General features: G+C 37.3%; 1 long non-coding RNA gene across 1 annotated transcript in view; it reads left to right on the forward strand.

Annotated features, from left to right (window-relative positions):
- Positions 1-19,452, forward strand: part of LOC142603677 (uncharacterized) — a 29,975-nt gene extending 10,523 nt beyond the window's left edge. Inside the window, exon 3 of the long non-coding RNA XR_012837573.1 lies at positions 19,236-19,452. This is a non-coding gene — a long non-coding RNA (uncharacterized LOC142603677). The remainder of the gene's footprint in view (positions 1-19,235) is intronic.
- The last annotated feature ends 5,019 nt before the right edge of the window (positions 19,453-24,471 follow it).

Genomic DNA, 24,471 nt, shown 5'->3' on the forward strand with positions numbered 1-24,471 from the left:
TAACTGCAGAGGTTCAGAAGAGCGAAAAGTGACACCATGCTTACAAATAAAAAGCAATCAGGAATAATTCATATACTATGGGTCAAATGGATCACCTTTGAAACATAAGGTAAAGCGGTCTTCCTCGGCACATGTACAAACCAGCCCAGTTAAGCAGTTGCCAGGGAATTTTAAGCAATCGCTTATCAGCCATGTCACCACTAAAATTTCACCTGGGTGTGTGTTTCAATGATACACAGCAGCATGTATAGTCTAAAAGGGTCCACTGCCACATCTCCCTTCTCTGTTGATTAAGTTGACAAAGAAAATGCAAAGATACTGCCAGAGACAGGAATGCTGGAACCACTGAACCAAAGATTCTTTCCTGTGGCAATTTTGCCTTTCCCTCTCACTACTTCAGTGTAAGAGGACAATTTGCAGCAGCGTGCCCTGAGCGCTGGCCTCATCACTGATAGACAGGTGTGCACATATAGGGGTAATGTGCACACATGCTTATATAGAATGCTTATACCAGAGGTTTACAAATGCTCAGAACATTGTAAGATCTCTTCTGAAAAGTGACTGACTGCTATCACTGGGAGTAAGAGGATTTATCATTTGCTTTATATTTCAGCCCAGACACATTTGGATGGGTGTATAGTTTTCGCACAAAGGTCTCTGTTAAAGTGCCTTCAGACAGACTTTTAGTCTCCACACCACAGTTCACTGCACACCCTTACCCTGAGTTGTCTCATATATAATTTAAACGTTTAATGCAAAGTAAAGCTAATGTTAACAATACATATTTTTGAAGACTGACAGTATAATGCTTTATTTCCTAAAGGAATAATTGGAGTGATCTATAAGCAAATATAAACTCAAGTAACACCATCTGAACAGATATAAATTGTGCTCATCCTTGAGAAATCTTAGAGTGCATGCATCCCTTCCTCCTCCTCAACTAGACAAAGTGCGATTTACTGTGCGGTTTTCTTTCAGATGAGGTATTAAAAGCTGCAGTGCACTCTATTCTGTATTGGTATTAATGATACCTTTGGAACTGTGATGTCTTTGATATGTATTGTGTGCTGCTGACTGATGGCTCTTTCTAGCCTAGAAAAGTACTTTGTCTTAGCAGGATTGTGTGGGCTGAGAGCGGAGGCCATAAGGATATTTTGAAGTTAGGATTTTAAATTAATATAAAGTATCATATCATTAAAGTTGAGATAGTAATACCCTCTAAAGTCTCTCTAAACTTTCTTTGTCCATGCAGGAAATTATTAGATATTATCCTATCTTGGTTCTGGATATCCTTTATTGCTATTCATTCTCAGACTCAGTAGATGAGAATCCACACAAACAAGAGCAGGGACAGTAGAATCATCTTCTTTGTGCACGTTCTCTTGCATACTTGCTGCAAGGGCCCCCAAATTCTTTTTTAAATGCTCAGAAGCACCAGTTCTGGTAATTGTATGACTAATATCTTCATTATCAGAAAGTGGTATCTTTCACATACAACAAATGGAGATGATACCAACATCGGCACTGAAAAAAGGATTTAGGAAGGGGAAATTATTTATCAAAAGGGAAAATGATAAACTTAAAAGATTAATTTGTAGCACATCTTTTTCTTAACCTGTTTTATAAACTGCTGTCTATAGTAAATATACATTAAATAAACAGCGTGCAAAGTGATTCCACATTTTCTTAAGTAGTACTACTATGGTAAAAAAATTCTGCATAAGAGAAGACTCATGTTCTGCTACAAGATTTTAATTATGCCATCTGAAGCATGAGCAGTGGTTAAGAGCACAAAAGGTTGGAGACGGAAGAAAAAATTTGGCTTGGGTAGGAAATCAGATGGTTGTTCGGGACTGAAAGCTACAAACAGCTCGGCCAGTCAGTGATCAATGCAATTTCTAGTAGAGAGCTGTTTACTCTGCAGAACTGCTTTTGTGCTAGCATTGAGCATCAGTCATCCCAGCAGTCTCGCAGACGAAAAGGACTCTGGACTGCTGGCTGAACCCCTCGGTCTCAGGAGCAGCCTCTTGAGGTCAGGTTTGAGAAACACCAGCAGGGCAACATGGGAAACAATCAGTGCTGCTGCCCACGCCAAACCTGTTCTATGAATAGACAACTTCACTCTCTAGGCTTGTCAATCTGTCACCAAGAAAAAAACAGAAAGGAAAATTAAAAGGTTATGATGATATCTTCTCCAAAAATAGGATTTCAGTCATCCTGGAGAAGTGCTGTGCTTGGATATTTTCACTCAGGTTCTGCAGTCTGCTGACATCTCCCTACTGTCACCAGTACAGAGCTTCCTCTTGGTGCTGCTAAAGGTCACAGAGCATCAGGGGGGTGCAAGGAGATCTCCATTTAAATGACCATAAGAAAATGTCTTCAGGATTAACGTGAATTTGAAAGAATTGCAACAGTCTTTTTATATTTCTCTTTGCTGTTGTTGAAAACATCAAAACAAGGAGTGCCTTCCATTATTCAGCATTGTCTCAAGTCTACCAAAGACTAAAGGTTAGTTCCTAAAAATGTATGCTGCTGACTGAACAAGTTATTCAGGTAGCCTGGTTTCTTATATTTCTGAGCTAACATGCAAAACAAAGGATCAGAGATTGCAAGTGCAGAAGAGACTAGTGGAAAACAATCTAAGGAAAAAAGAAAAAAACAACCGGTAAACATCAAATGTTATCTTCAAGAATGAAGAGAAATTAGTGAATGCCACTATTCGCTTTACTTAGAAAGTTCAATGGCATCAGTATAAATTGGAAGAAAATCCTCTGGCATGAAAGAGGCTAATTCAGTTCTCAGGGCAAAGCAGAGGATCGCAATGGTAAGCCTGACCCTGTAAGGTGCCAAATGCCACATGGTAGCCTACAAGCACACAGTGCTCAGCACTTCTGAGGGTCAAGCCTTTGGCACTCTGGCATTTGAGATTCAGTTTCTCTATAGATTAGGATTGATCTCCCCTCTCTCTGGATAAAAAAAATAAAAATAAACAAACTGTAACCTTGAAATTGTCATCCAAACCTGGAGTCCAGCCAAAATAACAGAGACAGAATCCCTTTGAGAAGCAGAACAGCAACCCCAGAGGTCACTATTGATGCATCAAATAGAAACAATGGATTTTGATATAGCAAGGGCTTACATAATTTCATTTTTATTCAAAAGCTAAAAGTGTAATCATATTTTTTCCCCCTGAAATGCAGAATTGCATCCGTCTCCATTTAAACACAGATACTCTGGAGTATCTTAATATCCCTTTGGAATTGAAAATGCACAGACATGCTTGAACACAGCAGTTAGAGAAGACAACATTCTTACTCCATGGCACTAGGATAGTTTTTCTACTCTCTTCGTTGCTTTTGGGAACAGAAGAAGTTGCCAGTAGCTTCAAAGCTGTGCAAAGGAAGTAAGCCATATTCAAGCTAGGAATGGCACCAGCCAACTCTCCAGAAGGAGGGATAACAAATGGTCAAGCTTTTATGATTCATTGCAAAACAAGTTTGCATTCTGCGGTGGTTTTTTGCTTTAGATGAGGCAATATTTTGAGTTCAAATGAATAAAGAACTCAAGCATGCTGTAGGTTCTATTTCCTCAAAAGCCTAAAACCCTACTTGAGATTTACTGAAACTGAGGAAAGCAAAGACCACAGAGTGATATTTCAAATGTTTATGCTTAAACATAGCTCACAGCAATGTGCTTATTGCATATGGTTTCCATACTCATAACAGGCAACACCCAGCAGACACCACGCAAATGTGCAACTGCACAGGAAGATGCACCCTCAGTTCCCAGGGGTTAACCAAATAAATTCCAGACAGTTACACTTCAGACCTGCAGAATATCAGTCTAAAAATAAGAAAAACAGGAAAGTAAATGGGAAACTACACAATAGCATACATTTTATATAAAAATAGCTGCAAAAAGAAAGTAAATTAAGAGGCCCTCAAAGATTCAGCCAAAGGAAAAATACCATATAAATACGAATAAACAGAGAAACAAGTGTTTTGAAGCAAAGTGCAAGGAATTTGATTGCTCTATCAGTGACTATGTTAGCTACACAGTACACCTACCAAGAATGCATTTTATTATCTAATATTTATCACTTTTGACGGTCACAGGTGTTCCTACTTCAAAAAGGTTTTAGCAAATGCCCCTAACTGTGTGACATCTGGATACTGTCATCACACTAACAAGAGGTAACTTTTGCCACTAGGCTCTGCTCTGGCAGATGTGTTTTTACTGCCACTGTTCATTTCCTTCCCTGTTAAAATGCAAAACATTAGCTTTTACTTACCAATAGACATAACTTGTTCTTTTCTACACCATGAAGTCAGTCAGATCTTTGTATACTGTTAATCCAATCAGATAAAATATTAAATAGAACAAAGTTTTACTCGCTAGAATACTGGGTCAGATTCTCAAGTAATATAAATTAAAGGCCATGGAACTATTACGATTGACACTTTTTGTTAAGCATGTTTTCCATGTTGTTAAAAGAGAGTGTTTAATAAAAAAACACTCAGGAAGGAAATAGAAAGTTTTCTGTAAACCTGCAGAGAGAACAAGCTGCTTTGAGGTAAGGCAGAGTCAAGCTTAAAATATTTTGCAGAAAATATTTTTCACAAAAACCTAAAAAAAAAAATCTTTGGAAACCTCATTGTTTCTAGATCCCTATATGTAGCTGAGTAAAATTAACATATTGTTAAGTCCCAAAGAAGAGCAGTTTCATTCAGCTGCTCAGGTACTCCTGAGGGCCTGCAGAGTCATGCCCTGGGGACCACAGGTCTTCCTTCGGCCAGGAAGGACCCTTCGCCAGTTGGCTTTTTATAATGTTAATTGGTCCTGTGCCAGTGACTTCATGATTTCATTAGTATTTCATCTCCACAATAATCTAACACTGAGCAAGATCCCTGACCTCAGATCCAAGCTGCCTCATGGCTAGCTGTCTGCAGAACACAGCAGATCAAAGGGAGGTTACTCAGCCGACAGCTAGGACATCAGATGCTTGCTGTGGTTCAGTGAGTCCCGTCGAACACTATGGTTCTGCAAGATTGTCTGGTGCTGGAAAGCTTTTTATGATGAAACCACCTTTGTTGGGATGAGATTATGATGGAAGACATCTAAAATTTTTTTTGCAGGCGAGTTTTTACCAACTTGTACTTTATTATTATCCCTTGCAAAAGAAAAAAGTACAAACAGAACCTCAAAAGCTATATAAAAATAGGTTTAGCTAAATGATTATCTGTATTAGATAACTGCCCCGTTCAATATGTACTATGTTTTACTATTAACTGGCAGAAAAAGACAATACAATCAACAAGTCTATAATTTATGCACAACCCACCAGAGAGATCTCAACAATCCAGAGCGAATAAAAACAGTATTATGCATTCAGAAGAGAATTATAGGATAATGTTTAACTAAACAAAATACTACAGTTTGTATATTACTAAAGATGGACATAAAGTTGCATCTAGAGATTTCTGAAAATGTGAACATCAAGGATTCAACAAAATACCACTTGTCTAGGAAAATTCCAATTTTAATATCAATCTATGTCAGATTAGACAATGATATAAATTCTATTCTAAAAATTCTGAGAGGTTTTTTGCATATTAAATTATATAAAGCATTCTACACTTATGCCCAATTCTGTAGGAAATTAAACCCTATGATTATCAGTTGCCTAACAGCATCAGTGTTATAAATTAAAGGCTTTGAATAATGGCCAGCATGCATCTCAGCCATATTTCAAACTTTTAGAAAATAATCCATTTTTGGCAGACCATCTGACAAGTTCATAACTTTTGATCAAGGCTTATATTATGTGTCATCAATATTCTTTTGTTCATCTCATACCTATCAATTTTGTTCATCAAAACCTAGGGCCGTTTAAAATGTGGAAGAAGTTTGGTATGTTATGTGGGTCATTTATGGAAATCAGGAACATGATTAAACATTAATATACATAAAAATGAATAGAAATTATGCACCACAAATCCAGATCGGTTTGTGGCTTTTTAAACTCCATTGTATAATACAAAGCATTTTCTCAGTGAGGGACAGAAAACTTCAGGTGGAAAAAATATAATTACAAAATGGAAATCTAGCTTAGTTGAATCTATGTAATATACTAATGTGTTATTCTCATCACAGCAGGATATTGGTAAATAAGACTTACATCTATGAATGTTAATTTTTAAACACAAAATCTAGCACCTCTACTTCAAATGTAAACTAACTCCTATGTATTTCTGAGTTCTGGTAAAATTTATTGCAGAACTGTAGCACCACCACGTATGGGATGATCCTTGCTTTTACAGAGAGCGAAGCAAAGAGTAGTCACTACATTAACTGAAAATAAATGCAAACACTATAGAAAGTTGTTTTCATTATTTGGGAACAGATGAAAAAAAACATTTGGAAAGCAAGTGTCTCTCACTGTGTCTATCAGAAGGTGGATCTCTGCAGAGAAAGCGGCTGTTCTGAGACACTGAACATAAACATAATATGGGAGAAGCAAAATCTGTTCTTTTTTGGTTTGGTTTTTTTGGAGGTTTGTAGGAAGATCATCCATTGAACATTCGGTACATTAAGGATGACAGTTTATCTCTGTTAGAACAAATCCATACTTTGAGGCAGGGGTGTGTATTTGCTTTTTATAGCACATGTACATCTTTGCATGTAAATTCAGAAGCATCCATGCTACCTGTACCTGCATAGCTCAAGTGTAAGCCTATGCTAACCTTTAGTGCAATATTTGCTATTGCTAATACCAGAGTTTCCCCATTTTGTGATCCACTTGGCTCTAGACTGGAGCCAGAATAGAAGCCAACATATAAAAAGAATGCATTGTCAGAGCACAGGTGTGACTGCATAACATGGTATAGACTAGCCAGGATAGCCCTAATTATTAGGGTTTAGTGTCACCCTGTCTTCTGCCACCACTGATTTATCATAACTATTTTTGTAGAACATTTTGCAGAGATTTTATTTCATGACTAAAATGCAAAGCCTTATGTACAAAAAATGAACCAGCACAAAACGTACCCAAGTTATAGGCTCCTCCTTCCCCACCACTAGGTGAGAATTCTGCATTTATGAAGATTTTCTAAAGCTAATAGAGTTGAACTTGGACACAAGACAGAACAGCATATATGGTACTAGGAATAGTAGCCTAGTATTCATTCTGTTGTCTCTTTTTATCCTTTTAAAAATATAACCAAGTTGTTCCCTTTATTTTCTTCTCATTTCTGCTTTTATATTTAGGTCTCTAACTTTAAAAAGCTTGGAACAGGAGCAGGGAGATGACACAAAATGCAAAAAACTCCATTAACTCAGTACATTTAGGAAGGTTTTTTGATCCTGCATTATTGCTCCTTCCAGGGTTCCACAGTGCATCAATCTCCTACAGCTATTTATTCCTTGTGTGTAACTTGCACTAGCTTTACTGTGCTTTTCTTTTGCATCATCATCACAAAGGCGACCTCCATAACAACAAAAAGAATGCTTTATAAAGGCACCAAACAGGTTAAGACTCTTCACTGCATGAAACACACCTAGGAAACTGCAGACCACGTTCCAGTGCAGGACAGCTGCAGCAGGGCCAACAGGAAAACCAAACAAGTCACTTGCCTTAGTGCTCAGGCACCACAGACAGACAGTTACCCGATTGCTCGCTGCATAGCAAAGCACAATCGAACATAAATTCCCTAGCTTCTATCTAGTGGATCGTAGATTTCAGATACAGCTCTTGTCTATAGAGGCCTATTGCTCAAATACTGCACCAGCAATATGTAACTGGGATTTACAGACCCTCCTGCCATCTGCGCTGCTTGGCCCTGATCCCGTCCATCCTCAGCACGATCAACGTGCAGTATGAATATCTGACTATACCTCACTCTCTCGCGTTGGGGGCAGACAGCCAGTACCATAGTGAAAATCAAATAGCTGAGGTGCTGCACTTGCATTGCAGCTGAACGGTGCTGCAGCCTGACCTACTGGCACTTATGCCCTGGCTGCTTAAATAAAATGCCTCTCACTTCCCAGGTTTGCATTAGAAGTTTAGCTCAAACATCATCCTTATCCAAAAAGGATCTCTGCTGCAGCAAAGCCTCGGGCTGCAATGTGATTGCCAGGGAATTGCAAACAGTCTTTTGCAATACTGCTATTACCTAAGTGCTGCCAACGCGACCCCAGGCCTCCTCAGAGGCTCAAACGCACTCGCACCTAGAGGGTAACACACAGCATTTTAGCAACAGTTGCAGGCAGTACCAACCTCGCGATTGCTAGGGTGTTGCTGTGATTAAGTTAAATTTGTGCTGAAGCGGGATGACAAACAGATTTTGGAATAAAACTGTGCTGCTTCTATTTTACCAGTATTCTGACCACGCAGGAAACTGAGATCGCCCTGCCCCCTCGTGGGGGGGAGTCTGCAAAAAGCTGTGCACGGCTGCAAGCTGGGGATGGGCCTCGCTGAACCCCCAGTTGTCACCCAGGGGTCCCCGCTTTATTGCTGAGCAAAGGGGGTTCTCTCTGACTGAAGCACTGTGCAGAGTTAGAACAGCTCAATCAGCGCTGCTTCTAGTGTTTAGTGCTACTCCCATTTTGAGCAACGAGCACCTTACTTGCTGGGCTGGACAGGTACGTCTCCCTTTTTTCCTTGGCATCAGAGCTTGCCTATGAACAGAAGCCTAAATTAGATAAAACTGTAAAGTCTGTAATCCTGCTAATGTCAAAATCAATAGCTTTGCCATTAACATCACTGTGAATGAAGTCAGCACACTGAAATAACTTTTACTGAAAATATATTTCCTCAATCACACCTGACAGTGATTCACATTTGCTAATCCATGCATATAGCGTGTGCCCTACATCCTCTTTATACACAACACCTCGATTTCACAGACTAGTTCTGATTACATGAACTTATTGCCCCATATAAGAGAACAAAAGAAAAAACACAACAAAACTCTGTCAAGGGACAGATAATGAGATCCTAGCAACTTATTTTCTGCTCCTTACTTCATTTGATTTAACTTGTTTTTCTTACTTCTTAACACACACCAACTCCAACTGACTTTCTAGGGCTCAGAAGACTAAATTCAGAACTGATGGGCAGAAGATAAATTACATATCTTTAAGTAGCTATAGAAGTTACTTTTATCTTTATAACCAAGTATACTAAAGTAAATACACTTCGGAATGTGTTCTTATGAGTTAGGTACTGGTGAAGTTCTTTTTGATAAAATAAAAGTTTGACGTTGTTAGAAAGTGTTGTACTTCCAATCTCCCTAAAGAATGCAAAGAACATGTAAGTTCATTATAAATGCTGAACAAAACCTCACAGATATTTAAATAAAAATTATAACAAAACATGGCTAACAGTTGTAGATTATTTTCTTGGATATATTTGCTGTAAGTCAGTATTCAAAAATTGTATAGATTTAACAATAAACTAAGCTACATTAAAAGGTTTCCTCAAAGGACAAATATTGCTGGAATTTTCCTTAAATGGGGGGTTTGTGTATATATATAGAGAGAAAAAGAATAGGACCACCATCAATGCTCACCATCTCCTCCAAATCTGATATACTAAAGTTTATGGATTTATGAACAGGAGACATCATCACCATTTCTTTGCAAAAACTATGGAGTTTTATTCTGAATTCACTACTGCTCATAAAACTTCCCTGATTTGGGCTACATAATATGTAAAATCTACCTCTCACAACATGTGCCACATAGGAGGAAGAGAAACATAATAATAAAACTATAGTTATGTTTTCCACCTTTTTCGTAACAGCAAAATGCATTAGCAAGAAATAATCCTGGAGTCTGTTGTACTGGCTCTCTTACCTATTTTTGTTTAGGTTTTGTTGAAATCAACACCTTCTATCAGGGTAAGAATTTCTGTTTCATTTGTTTGCTCATTAAGAACAAGAAAGTGTGTAATCCAGTAAGGCTTGATGTACAGATGAAGCTGTCAAGAGCAATACAAATTCTAACAGAGTAGTTTCTCAAATGTGATAATTACTATTTATTTTATAGGCTTACACATGACATCCCATTATTAAAGTAACTCCCACTTCAGCTTTTATTATTAACCACACTTTTCTATCTCTTTATCGACCCCAAGCAAAACTGTATTTTTCTGCACAGCAACAACAAAAAGCTAACACTCAACGTTTACTTTACCAGGAATTATTCTCAAAGCTGTTTCCACATTTTAAAACGTGCCTCATTTGAAAATACCAATAGCATCCATTAGAGATTGACATTGCCCTTTAGAATAGACTGGATAAATCAAAATGTAGGGAAAACCAGTAGGACTTTCAAAAGCATTTGGAGGTAGTCCAGCTGAGTTCCCATACAGATCAATGGAGGTTTTAACACCACTTTCAAGGACAATAACACTCAGAAGAGACACGTAGCTGCTTCATACAGAATTCTGTGCTATTACATTGGATAATTATGGGGACTCCACAGACCTCCTAAAAATCTGTACCTGGCACGGCTGGGTCAATTTATGGTTTCATTCAGAAACACACTATATAGCCTCTGTATCAGTGCTTCATACAAGCAGATTGCAGTCTGTCAGGTTCCTACTCAATATGTTTTGGCTGCAGATCCTCTTTCCAGGTATTGATCATTACTACCCTCTTTATTATTTATTCTTCCATGAGTATGAAGTGATAGCCTGTCACAATTTTGGTTTAAGCCACTGTTCTCCTGAATGGAGTTTACTACTGCATGTGGAGGCAATACAAATGTATCACCACTTACAAGCTGGAAATGCACAGACACCAAACTACTTCAAACCACCAGGAGTAAATTCCACTTCCCTGTGCCTATGTAAAGGCATCTGTCACATAGTGGGGGGGGGGCGGGGGGGGAAGAATTGAACCCAAAAGACAAAATTAGCAAATTCAGACTGAATTAAAAACCCAATAACCACAACACTAGAGTCTCTTGCAGGAGATAAGGAAAAGAAATGGAAATCTCACCATGGACTGGGTGAGAGAGGAAGAATAATCATAAAAAGGACCAGCAATAGTCAATAACAGGAGCAGAGCAGAAGACAACATGCTGGATTGTGTCCAGTCAAAAATGAGCAAGGAAAGAATTCAAAGAGAGCAGAAAAGTCAAAGAAACTAGTCCACAGACCACACCTGAGCTTCATAAAAAGGAAGGGGAGATGAGATCAGAGGGTCTTACAGACTTTGAGATCTCACCTGACCTGTGAAATAAGTGTTCTTCCTCAATGGTTTTATATGTATTTTTGTTACATGGATGGTAGATTTTTGATCATATATGCCTTCAGAGATGCACTGCCGTGGCAAAGCACACAAGTAAACATCACAACACAGTAAGTTTGGCAGAAAGCATAGGATTTTAGGGGATTGTCCCTGAACATCTTCAAGAAAGCACAGCTGACTGAAAACACTATTGAGATCTGTTGGAGATTCTAATAATAAAGACAGCATATATATATACACCAGCCAAGTACCCCTAAGATTTAGGCAGGCTGTTTTCTCCTGACAAACACTTAGCTTTTTCATTAATAGGACAACATCAGTCTTGAGGATCCCACTGCTTCCTGCCCCCACCCCGAACTGCGTGCACACAGCCATGCACTATTGCCATCCTCCTCCATGCCTACAATTTTGATATATGTACCACTATCCGTGTATGGTCAGATTTTCCCATAATGGTAAAGTTCCCAAACAAAGGAGCAGTAATGAATGTAAAAGAACTGCACACTGAGTTAAAAAAAAGCTGCAAAATTTTACTACAACATGGACATTAACATGTTCAGTTGCTGCCAGTAACAGGGGAGATGACCACCATTCAACCGCCAATGTCTGACTTCTTTGTTGGTTTCCTTCTTTTTATAGATCTCTCTGCTGCACTTGTTTTGATATGCTTTTAGTCTAGTCAATTCTGCTGCTTTTTTTCCGTAATTGAAAGTCATACTAGAATTTTTAACAATGTTAATTTTTGGTGAAATAACACTTTTTTGTCTGAATTACTATAATTATATTCAATGCACTCTTTATTGCAGCCTATCGTCCAGATGGCTCTGTGGAAGAAATGGAAAAACTAATATATTATATAAGGATGAAAATTACCAGTAGATTTGATATTGTTTTAGTGACTGAAGACTTCCCCCCCACCCCGAGATAAAAATGCAGTATCCTCAAAACTAGCATCCGTATTCTGTGATACAGAAGAAAACAGATTTGTAAACCCTTAAGAAGCACCTTTGATGTTTAGGTTTTTATATTCCTTTGATCAGAGATTTGTTGCTAAAATGCAGAAAAAGGATCACTTACTGATACACAATGAACCTTAAGAACTAACGTGGAAAAAAGACCCTAAAATATCAGACTTATTGGCCACCACAGCTGAAATAGAACTCAATTTTAAGCATGAATAAGTAGAACACTAATCTATAATTTCACCTAAAACATTTCCTAAATTATCTTTTTTATTTAACTGAAGGGAATATGATAAACAGGTCTCAAATGAGCATTGGCATGTTCGACTATGAATTTCATTATACCATTGAATTCTAATGTTTCAGGAGAGGTGTCACATAGAACTTAATTAATATTCACCAAAAATGGCAACTGTAACAAAATTCAGAATAGGATAGAACACTCGTCTACTGCATTTGTCAGATTGCATTGTCAGACACATTAGAGTCCACAAAGTAACACAGAAATGGTGAGAAGGTATCACTGTCTTAATTGTCCATTTTTTACTGCTATAAAAAGTATTTATGGTTTGGTGGTGGGTTTGTTGTTTTTTTTTGGTGGGGTTTTTTGTTTCTTTTTTTTTTTTTTTTTTAAAGCAAAACATCCTAACCTAAAATCACTGTAGTGAGAGATGAACAGTAGCCATTATGTGACACAGAATTGGGATGTAACATCCTAAGATTCAGTTTAAAGGAAATATTGAATTGACACTTGATAAGTTCTTTCCTGTGCAAGAGAAATTATCTCTACATACAGAAGTCATTATACAACATTTGTACTGTATCGCTCATGTTTAAGCATATAACATATCAAGGAACTGTAAAGTCCATTGATTGAAGGCTGGGTCATACTGATTTTTCCAAATCAGTTCTACACTATTTTATATAGTTATCCTATGAATTCAGTGAGGATACATAGGCATCTCACAGAAAGTGATTATATAATCATTTAGAGCTACATGATAAGATACATGAATACAGAAAAAGAATTGAAAATATACATAGTGGGGAAAAAATTGGTTTGCCTTTCCTCAGAAGGTTTGACTTTGCACTTTTTGCTACGTCATTTTTCTCACAGCAAGAAGGGAATTAGTTATATCCCTTTCTTACTTCCAGCTATGTTATGTTGCTTACTTCATTATGGTTGGTAAAGCACTTTAATTTCTTGGATGAAAGCTGCTAAGAAAGTGCAAATAATTTCTATTTTAAAAATAATTTCAACCTCAGTTATGTCAAAAGTCTCAAAGCTCTTACAACAATCTTGTTGAATATGAAAGATTAAGAACTGGGATTTACATATGCTAAGAGAAATTTGGGGTTCTCCCTTAATTAGCGCTGAGGGTATCAAAAACAACCACAGATTTTATTCAGTTCGGTGATCACCTAAATACAGAATCCCTTAACCACACTGATGACAACATCAAGGACAGCACTTTAAGACTCTCAACCCAGTGACCTCTATCCAAGCTCTCTGACGATATACCATACCACTTCCAATTTTCTCCTCATTCTTTTACTGGCACAAAAATAAGTCAGACTAGTTTGAGGAAGACTGGAAAGGAAAAAATCTGACAGTTTTGAAAACCAGCTCTCCTCTAGCCTTCATCTTGCATTCAGGTGCAAAGAGATAGAAGCTGAGTTGTAAGCCTTTAGCGCTCCAGATCCCGCTCTGGCATGGGGAACGACATAAATTGAGACATACTAATAGAGGCTGCTACTACGTTTTTCCCCCCCTCCTGTCTCTGCAAATTCACTGTGAGCTACTTGAACACACTAGCAGCTTCAGCTATGTTTCCAGTACATATTGACAACAGTTATTGACAATTATTCAATTTGACAAGTCTACCAGCAAAATAGCTGAGAAGCAAGTGGACTCCAAAACCAAAATCACTTTTCATTCCAACTGATTTGTTTCCTTCTCCAAGTTAATAAAATAGAGGAAGCAGGCAGTGATGGGTAGCCATGGAGTAATACAGAACCAGTATGCAAGAGTCCAAACTGATACTCAGAGAAATTTTTAAGAAATAAAATAATTTGCTCTTTGATATCGGTCTGTACAGCAGGTTAGCTACAATGTTTACATTTCACTAATTATGCTATTTTGTCAAGTGGATCTCATCCAGTCTAAACTGAGTGATGTTGCCCCCCACATCATCTTGCTAGCTTGATATCCAACTTCATATAGCATGACAAGGTAACATTTTTATGAACAAGCCTAGTGTCTGTGATCTGCCTTCGTATGAAATTAGTTTCTTCCCAAATGCCTGTTATGCCAGTTGTTAAATTACTTTAAGTCATGCTCCAAGGCATGTATAGTATACTACAATCAAACAGGAACAACACTTTGCATATCATTAAATGCCAAATTCTTTCTGCCACTCTGGAAGCAGAACTGCAGCCAGAAATGTGTGCTTTCTATGCTTCTTTGCAATTCCAATTGCCAAGTGAACATAGACTGGGGAAGCAGTTCTGCCAAGCGTCAGTGCTGCGTTAATATTGTTATTATTCTCTAGGAGTGAAGTATATAATGCTGTTTTCTCCAAAGGCATTATTGATACCAAGGATTAGCATTACAATTTGTGTAATTATTGCAGTGCCCACAGGACTTAATGTCATCAAATATTTATACAACTCAATAGTTGAGTGCAAATTATTTTAGATGCTTTGCTGGACCTTTGGAAGAAAAAAGTGATCAGATCAGCTAGCTAATTCAAAGGAAAAACATAATACGATGTTGCCACAGAAGTATTCTGAACAGGTCTTATTATGAACTCCTTGCTCCAGTACAGATTGCACCAAATTCACACGTATTCAAATGTGATAACAGGAGCATGGTGTCCAGCATCTGGGCCTTATGTATCCGTCCGGTGACAGGATCAATGGCCCAGTGTGCAAAGGTCATACAAGCTATTTAATAGAAACTTAATATTACTCTGAGGATTAGCCTTGATTCACCTTTTTGCTTTTCTTTATATTTATTACTTTTGAAGAAGCCACTCTGTAGAACCTTAAGAGAAGTTTCAAATCACAATGTTTACTGCTTGGGTGTCAAACTACTACAGAGTGAAAGTCTTGTTAATTAACTAAATTATCATCAATATAAGCTGCCTTGACATCTAACGACATTTAACAGAGAACATTAAATTACATTATATTTAATAATGTCCTTGAAAAACAGTCCTTTTATTTTATTTGACTTCTCAGATTGCAAGTGAAGAGAAGGATGACTATAACACTGCCTCTGAGTGGCTGGTATTACTATTTTAAATAAGTATTTCTAAAATTGAGTTACTGTTGAACTACGAAGTACTTAACGCTTCCCAAGTCCTTATATATGCAAGTATAACCATTCTATCCTGGAAGAGCTCAGTGAATGATAGTCATTGATCTTTCCTTTGGTACATTGCTGCCTGTCTTTGGAGGCTTCTCCACCTGCTCCTCCCTAGCTCAGGAAGGTCAGCTGCTCTGTCAGCAATAAGAAGCATAGAGCAGAGCCAAAGCTGGCACCATGCTGTTGCACTCCTTCATGGCTTAACTTGGCTCATAAAAGGAAAATTGCCCCTTACCTATTTTGAAGTAAATAATGACACTTGAGCTAAGTTGATATAATAATTTTTATTACATGACTGATATTTATAAAGCCAATACCTCCGGAAATACTAAAAGATGACTATCACAGAACAGTCTCATATATCAGAAAGGGCCAAAAACTTGATATTGCTTAAAATGGCACAAACCCTTTCACTTTTCATACAAATACCACTGCTTATTTTGTTATCTCAGGTTAGAACATAGTTTAAAAAAAACGTAGCCTCGCCTCATGATGCTATATCAGCAAGTTGGACTTCCTGGCCAAGAAAGCGAGACATTCAGAAACCAATTATAAGTTATTCTTACTATATAATACATGTTATTTAATAATCATACATGTCTCAAACTGGAAGTAGTGTGTAATAGCTCAGCATTAGTAGAATCATCCTGTCCACTTCTACTCCAGTCTTGAAAATAATTGCATTTGATATTGTTTAAATAGATAGTATAGAAAAGATCAAGAGAAGGACCTAATAAGTAACACTCCATTAGAGATAAAGCAATTAGCAAGTTAGCAAGATACCATGCAACTACAATTTTAGTATCAGCATTGTAGGAGAAACGGTATAATCATGGGTAGGGATGTGAGCAACACCTTGCATGAAGATTGTCAAAACCTCTATTTTCTTTCTTTGGCTTCTATTTGGTCTCCTATCACAGTAAGTATAGGCAACGTTACTTCCACAAATGTCTACAGTGTTCTGAAAACCTGTCTTTTCATTTTGCAGCTAGAAAAAGGTTCACACATTAAAAAATTATCCTGTATGCTGCCTTGTAGTTCCACCTTTTTTCCTCAAAGCATAGTCTATTCATAACAAAAATTCTGGAACTGGAAACATTTTAAGGGAAGTAGTATTACAGTCTTGCAAAAACAAAGTTAAAAAACAATGAGGGAGTAGGTGGTACATGATCTCGCTTCTGCCAATTGGGTTCCTATTCAAAAGAGATCAGGACTTTGATGAGTATTTCCTTGGAAAATAACAGGACCTGAAAGTCACTTTGAAAGCAGCATAACTAATAAATTTTTCCAACACCAGTGAGGTCAAATCAAGTTGACTGAAATGGAAAACCCAGCCCACAATTTCACCACACTGAAATATTGTCTGCGTCAGAAAATTCAGGAGATTGATTTAGTTTTAGGCAAACATCTGAACTTACTACTCCAAGACATCTCATAGATACCCTTCAACTAAATTACATTAATAAAAGAAACTACTAAATAAAGGAGAGGATCACTAGTTCCTAGCTCAATTCTCCTTGTAGCTTGTCTTAATCAAAGTTGTATCACAGTAATTGCAAATGACTTTATTATCATTAACATTACTAAACTTCATGAAGAAAGCAGTCTGCAGGGACATTAAAATAAAATCAACTTTGCAAAATTAAAAGACTCAACAACTCTTCTTTAAGACACTGTGATACTAATTAACAACAATTGCTTTCTGGTTGAGGATTTCTCTTGGTTGTGTAAATCAGGGAAGATGCTACATTTTGACTTAGAGCAGACAAATCAGCCAGCTATAGCTTTTTTTTTTTCTTTTTTTTTTGGGGGGGGGGGGGGGAAGACGACACAGGACACCAGCCATAAAAAAACAGTCCAACAAAAATTGGTAAACAATTCACTTCAATAAGAGGTATTGAAATGCACTTCTCATCCAGGAAACAAGACTTAGACAAAGCACTTCATGTCACATGATAGCAATTAGTAAAGGAAATAAAATTTCAGAATAGTCTTCTGAATAAACACCAGCAGTTTTCATTCTAGCTTTGTATGAAGTCTTTCCTCCCTGATCACAATTTTGGCTGCTTCTTACATATGTGTCAAGATCTCTGCCCTTTCTGTTACTGATGTTGTGCTACATGTAGAACAAACGCAGAGAGCTTGGGAACAATCAACACTAAGGAAAATATATGCTGCATTTTCACTATCTTAACTTTTTCAGTTGTTCTCTTGGGACAGAAGAAATAAGTTTTACATTTTTATATGAGAAAATGTATTGTCATTATTTGAAAGGAAAGTTCTTTTTGCTGAAGTTTGAAATCATGCTTTAAACTTATTTTTCTTAATTGCAAACCAAACTGTTATCCTGCTTTAGAAACAGCTGCAACATCCAGCTCCCCTGAATTCTTTATCATCTCTTCTGCCTATTAGGAAAGACTAATGACTATGCAAAAAGGAGAGGGACACCTCTGGAAACACACAGTACCAAACAGCAGACCTAGCAGGGAGAATGATCACTTAGAAATCAACCCATCATTCAGACTGTAAAGGAGGTTCTCCCTCCAGATGAACAAGAGCTATGGAATGACGCTTAGTATTAATCTTAGCTAAACCAATGTTATAATGAATTATGATTATAATGATCAAATCTATTTAACTTACATAAATACAGAAACAAATATGGGACTTCTCTAAAAGTAGAGAGTTATGTTTATTTGTACAGTGTACATTTTTAGTAACTGATTGAGTTGATACAATAGAGTTCTTCAACTAACAGCAAAGCACTGATTCTTTGGACTATGCTATCATTATAGATGCATTGCTTTCAGACTAATCTGCTGTGACTTTAGCAGGTGGGGTTTCTTTGTTTTTAGCTAAAAGTAGATAAAAAGCAATTAAGATATGGAAGATACGAAGACAGCAATTTCTAACAAGTACTTTAGCTACATAGCTGGGTTATGGAGAGTCTTTATAATTTAGGGCACACAACAAATCTCACTTGCATTAAAGAACAGAAAAAAATTAGGGAAAAATATTTATGTAGTAGTACATTGTCAAAGAAGGGATATTTGACCACTTTCAGTCCTTAATAACAGAACTTAATATTATCAATAGCATGTTATTTTAGCAAAAAAACCAATTATTTATTGGAATAATGGCAAAGTAATAGAAATTCTTAACTGGCTAAGGCTGTTATCTCTAGGAGACTGACTCAGGTTAAATCCTGATATCCTTTACCAGCTTCTTGACAATAATACCATTTTCAATAGGATGCTGAAGCAAGTGTTGGAGCATACATAGTACAGGTCTGAAACATGGGCTGCTACTCCTTTCAGAGGAGATACCACAACCTCATCTTTTGGAGAGCTACCTTTAATTGTTGTCATGAAACACTTGAAAGATAACTAAAGCCTAACAGACAGCCACTTAAATACGGAGACAACCTTTAAGAGGTGTCAACTACCATAACTCTGATATATTACAATCTGTTAGTTGGACAGAGCCAACCACATAGAATAACAGTATGGAAATCAGTCTATTAAAAGAAAGGAAGTTTGTCTTCTGTTTGAATGCCTAGTAGAATGTCTCCCAAAACAATGATCAGGAAGGTATTTAAAGCTGACCCAAACATGAGCAAATGACATGTTCTCTGCCCACCCAAAACAGATGGAAGGAAGGATCCTTCTGCCTCCAAGAACTCTGGGTCCTCTGTGTACCACCTCACACAAAACTGAGACAGAGAAATCTCAAGGCCATCCATACTCACTCAACTTCACCCCTGTAATTCCCCTCTCCGATCCCCTCTCTCTGATCCCTTCAATATGCCTTCTGTCCTACAACTGTGCATCGTCAAACTTCCACCAGCCCTCAACTCCCTCCACAGGAAAAAAAAGCTGGTTTTTTTTTTTTCTCCTTCACACTGTTTATCCTTCCTAGCTACTAAAAAAAAAAGATAAGTAAAGACCTATAGCCTTCTCTTACTTCAGGAAAGAAAATTGCTCAGAAGGAAGATGTACAACCAGAGTAGCAGTCCCAAAAGACTGGATTTTTCCAATTCATAACTGATAAAGGCAACAGCTGAAGCTTGAAGGAATTGCAAGAGTAGGAAAAGAGCTGACCTGGGAGCAGTCAACTCCAGCCTTCTCAGACATCAAATTGATTTGTCCTCCCATCCTAGATTACAACTTACTTTGCATATGCCTTGAGGCTGTTCTGCATAACTCCTAGCTTCACTGGATCTGTACCAAGCAACGTCATCTCTTGAGACTCTACTAGTTCCTAATGATGTGGAATATAATGTGTCACTGCTGAATGACGTTAAGAAATATGCAAAAGAAAATGCTAAACTTTGAAAGAAAATCCTGTCTTAGTATACTATTAATCATGTGAAAATGTTTTTGCGATGAAGTCACACTTACTAAACAAATTGGTCCATTCTGCAGTGCCATAGTACTCTTACATAGTGTTGCAAGATTTCTTTAAAATTATGTTGAAAAAGATACATTCAGCTAATGAAATTAATGAGCTTTAATACTCCCTTGAAGTACAGATTTTCAGCACAAATTTGGTTCATTATCACAGCTCTGTAAGCCTTGTAATGCATAATGGTCACCGATCCTACCCAGAACACAGTGAAACATGGCAAAAGTTTAATTGTACATGCACCTACATTTTAAAGCAAATAAGGCAGTCTCTGAGGCTATTAATATAACAGACACCTTTTATAATTACAGGGATAATGTCCAAAGATTAGCAGGAAAGTATTTTTAATTAAAGTTAGTAAATTACTGTTGCAGTCATCATTACATGGAAACTCAATGAAAATTAGATGCTTAATTTTGCAACAGTACAGCAACAAGAGTGAGTTTTCTAACATTTGTGTCACATAGAACCTCACATGCTGAAACACCTGATTTGGTACAAGTTTTCCTCATTTGCTTAACACATACTGTATTATAAGGCAAAGAACCAAGTCTGGTACACTGTAATAAGAAGTTTATTTTTCTCGGCTCTGTTCTCAAGACTAAATCTCATCCAAAGAAAGTAATAGTCACATAAAAATCATTTTAATAAGTTTATAAAAATATATTCACATAATATACAGTATTAGCACTGGAAAACACTTCCTACGGACATCATTTTAATGAATGGGTAAAGAAGCGCAGAAGGACTCAAACTTTTCCTGAATGCATTGGCGACACAAATACAAATCCATTACAGGAAGTCTGCCTCAAAGTGTATTTCAATAGCTCAGTTCAGTAAAGGTTTACAAGGTCTTTGAACCGTACAAAGTAACTCTGGCAAGTAGTTAACATAACTAATTATAAGAACACATTTTTCATCTAGACAGAGAAAGGATTAAGCTCATCTATCCTTTTTTTATATTGAACTGAATAAGAGCATACACTTTTTATCTACCTTGTCAGTTTTAAATTATTCAGTGCATTAATATGTGACATCAGACTACATTTCTACAGTTTGCTTTCTGTGTCACTAACATATCTATTCTATACTCTCCAAACAATTCACAGACTGAAAAAGGTCAGTCAAAAGTTTAAGAAAACAGTTATGTGGATACAGCCTTTAAAGCACTATGGTGAAATCCTTGAATGAACAGTAGCAGGTTTTATGCCCATTGTTCACCAGAAGCCTGACATTAGATTTGTAGGTGGTACACCTCAGGAAGCAGTAAATGCCCATGTTTTTGTGCTATTAGTCAGGATAAGCAACAAGAAAGGGTTTAGAGTAGTAAATCACATGCATGTGTAGTTGTGGTAGAAGACCTGTGGAACCTAGAGATGAAGATATTTTTTTTTTGCTGACTAGAGACCTCCAAGGCAAGAAGGTAAATTTAAAAGTAGGCAAAGACATCAAAGTTGCACAGAAGACACCTGGTGCCAAGGCTGAGTCAGGGTGAAGTGAGGGAAAACAGCAAAACAATTAAGTATCTCCTATCAAGCAAATGCTGCTGGTGAGAGCAAGAGCCCAAGAATTTTCTTCTCCAGCCCTGAATTTTATAAGCTCTACTCTACCTAAGTTCCACCATGTCCTACTCATATGTTGGTTTTCTCCTCTCCCTCCAGGGAACAGTGGCCTGGTATTACAAGTATTAATGTGTCAAGTGATATACAGCCTGTTGCAAATAACTGCTGTAATTCCACACTGATACAAGAAACAATATCCTTTGCATGTAACTTTCAAAACCAGCACAAGCTATTTGTGGGAACTATTTTATATTTTATTACTGCAGTAATATTCAACACACCATGCCACATACTGCACATTTATCCTATTTGGTCTGGTGCTAGTGAATCTGTTATGAGCACCTGGATTCTGCCCATACTGGAAAAAGTGAGAGACTACTTTGTTAGTATTTCCCCTTTACTAACAGACTCACCACTACACTTGCACTAGATATACTGCACTGAATTACACAAAAGAGCACCCAAACTAGAGTGATCCTTGACCTGCTGGAAAGATCATCTATGATGGCTTCCACATCATGTGGGTGTTGCACAGTTCCCAGGTGTCTTCCCTTTATATTTTCATTAAGAAGGTATCTCTTACCAGGCTGAATTAATTTGAACACTTGTTACGCAGTTTGTATGTGGCAGATATCTTTTGAACAGCAAGGAATATTTTTATTACTTGCTCTGTTAAGTCACCATGAGTCAGCAGATGAAGTTTAAATCTGTTTATTCAGCCGAAAAAGCATTCTGGTGTCTGTGCTACTGGTCAAGCAAATGGCATTTTCCATATCAGGTCATAATTGCTGTAACATGGATACTAATTTGAAATGTGTGTTTTAAGAATAAATCATGCACTACTTATCACTTTACCTTTCTAAATTAAAATTACTGTTCCTGCAATGATGGACAGTGCAAGGGTTAGGCTGTCAAAGCGTGTTGACAAATACAATCCATTTCAGGACACAAGAGTTTACTGCATGACTTGCACCTCTACAGCACAAATACTCCTTTTGAGTCAAAAGCTGAGATATACCACAGAGAACAGCATATATCTAAATGCAGTGTCTGAAGTGTTATTGATTTTTATAGGCAGTCAGAATATGTTCAACAAAATAGCTGTCTTTTTAGTGGTTTTGACCAGCTCTGTTGAGTCCATTTACAAGAGTGTCTTTGCATTTCAAAAAAGTGTTTAGTGGGGATACAGGGAGGAATCCATCAGGAAACAGCATACATTAGAACTGCTGCAGTCAAGAAAACAATGCTAATAGCACTGACAATGCTGAAAGCTGCCTTTCTAGTTTGTTTGCTCCAGTCTTAGAAAAAAAAGAAATTGAAAACTTAAAACTGCCCCTCTCCACAAACTCAGCACTGTATACATTTTCTTTTTGTGACTAGACTTGCTTGGAAAATTCTTACAATCATTTTTAACCTTTTTGCTACTGAGACTTCTGCCTATACCTTAGTTATACCATTCCCAATTACCCAGTAACTTCAGAATTTCTACCACTTTGAACTAGTCTCATGTACTATATTTCCTGCTTTTTCAATAGCAGGATACTAATTAGCACTTAATATTTACTTAACACATTCTATTACAGCAAAATGAATTAGGATCTTTATTAACCTGAACTGAAAAATTATGATATTGTCTATTCAATCACTGAGTATATTCATTGCATTTGTATTGTGTTGGCTTTCTTAGGATTCTACTGTATTTTCCTCATGCTGGGATAATAAGTCTCTTAAATTGCTATCCGCAGTAAGTTTCTTGTAAAATGGTTCAGTTTCCTTTTTCTACTCCTTCATTTTCTGCTTTGAATAGAGAACCCTATAGTGAGATAGAGATTGCCAAGAAAAACAATTCAGCAAAGACAAATGACTAGAGAGTTTGGAAGAGGAGAAAACCAACAGGTTCAGGGATTACAGATGCACCAACTGGTCATTTCAGTTGTATTCCCACCGAGTCTTATTCCGAAATACACTTGATAAGTTTGTCAATAATGTCATTAGCTTTCACATAATTTTTTGCTTCTCTCCAGGTCTGGATCTGACAGCTATGCCCTATTGATGCCTTTTGTCAGAAGCACATCACCCATTCTACAACAATGGCTCAACTCTCCCTGTCAAGACTCTCTTTTTACTCCCCCTCTGTTCCATCCGTCACCCCCCCAGCCTTTTTTTTTTTAAAAAGGAAACCACTACACATGCTAGGTGCTTTTATTCTCATCCTTCAAAGTAGGACCATTTTCTTGAATCATTGACAGTTAACTCCTCCTCAAAGTCAAAAGCAAATGAATGTGGATTTTACTTCAGCAATTTTTTTTATTTTTTTTCCCCCGTAAGAGGCATCTCAAGGAATACAAAGTATGGTGCAGAACTCCTTTGGAGGAAGAAATTGGAAGCCTTCTAAAGCCTTCTCTTCCACACCTAGGTGATGACAAGATCAACAAGATAGTCACTTGGGAGAAAGACTAACTTGGTAGAACTCCTGTGCAGTAAGTGCAAAGACCTGATGTCTATTTAAAAGCATGATATTAAATTAAATAATGTTCTGACAAAGATCGAATGGAAAAAGAAGCCTCAAGACTTTTGCTTTGTTGTCCTGTTCACCCACCAGAACCAGTTATAACAATACTTTAACAAATTCCACAGGACCTATGGATTTACAGTTAACTGTTCTATTTAGTCTTTACTTCTTTCAAACTAAGTTCTATTCAAGTCAGCTTTGTAGCAGCAACACTGTCCTTAACTACAAGGGGATACACATAAGACACTTTTATAAAAGGGTTTCCCCCCCAACCGCTTTTTCTTTTTCTTTATTCCAACAATAAACTATTGACTCCAGCTGAATTACTGATCACATCAATAGTTACATTCATGAGAAAAATGCTCCCAAACAAGCGTTTGAGCCTGAGTGTTTGGACTCTCAGACA

This window comes from Balearica regulorum, chromosome 13, assembly GCF_011004875.1.
Source record: "Balearica regulorum gibbericeps isolate bBalReg1 chromosome 13, bBalReg1.pri, whole genome shotgun sequence".
NCBI lineage: Eukaryota > Metazoa > Chordata > Aves > Gruiformes > Gruidae > Balearica > Balearica regulorum.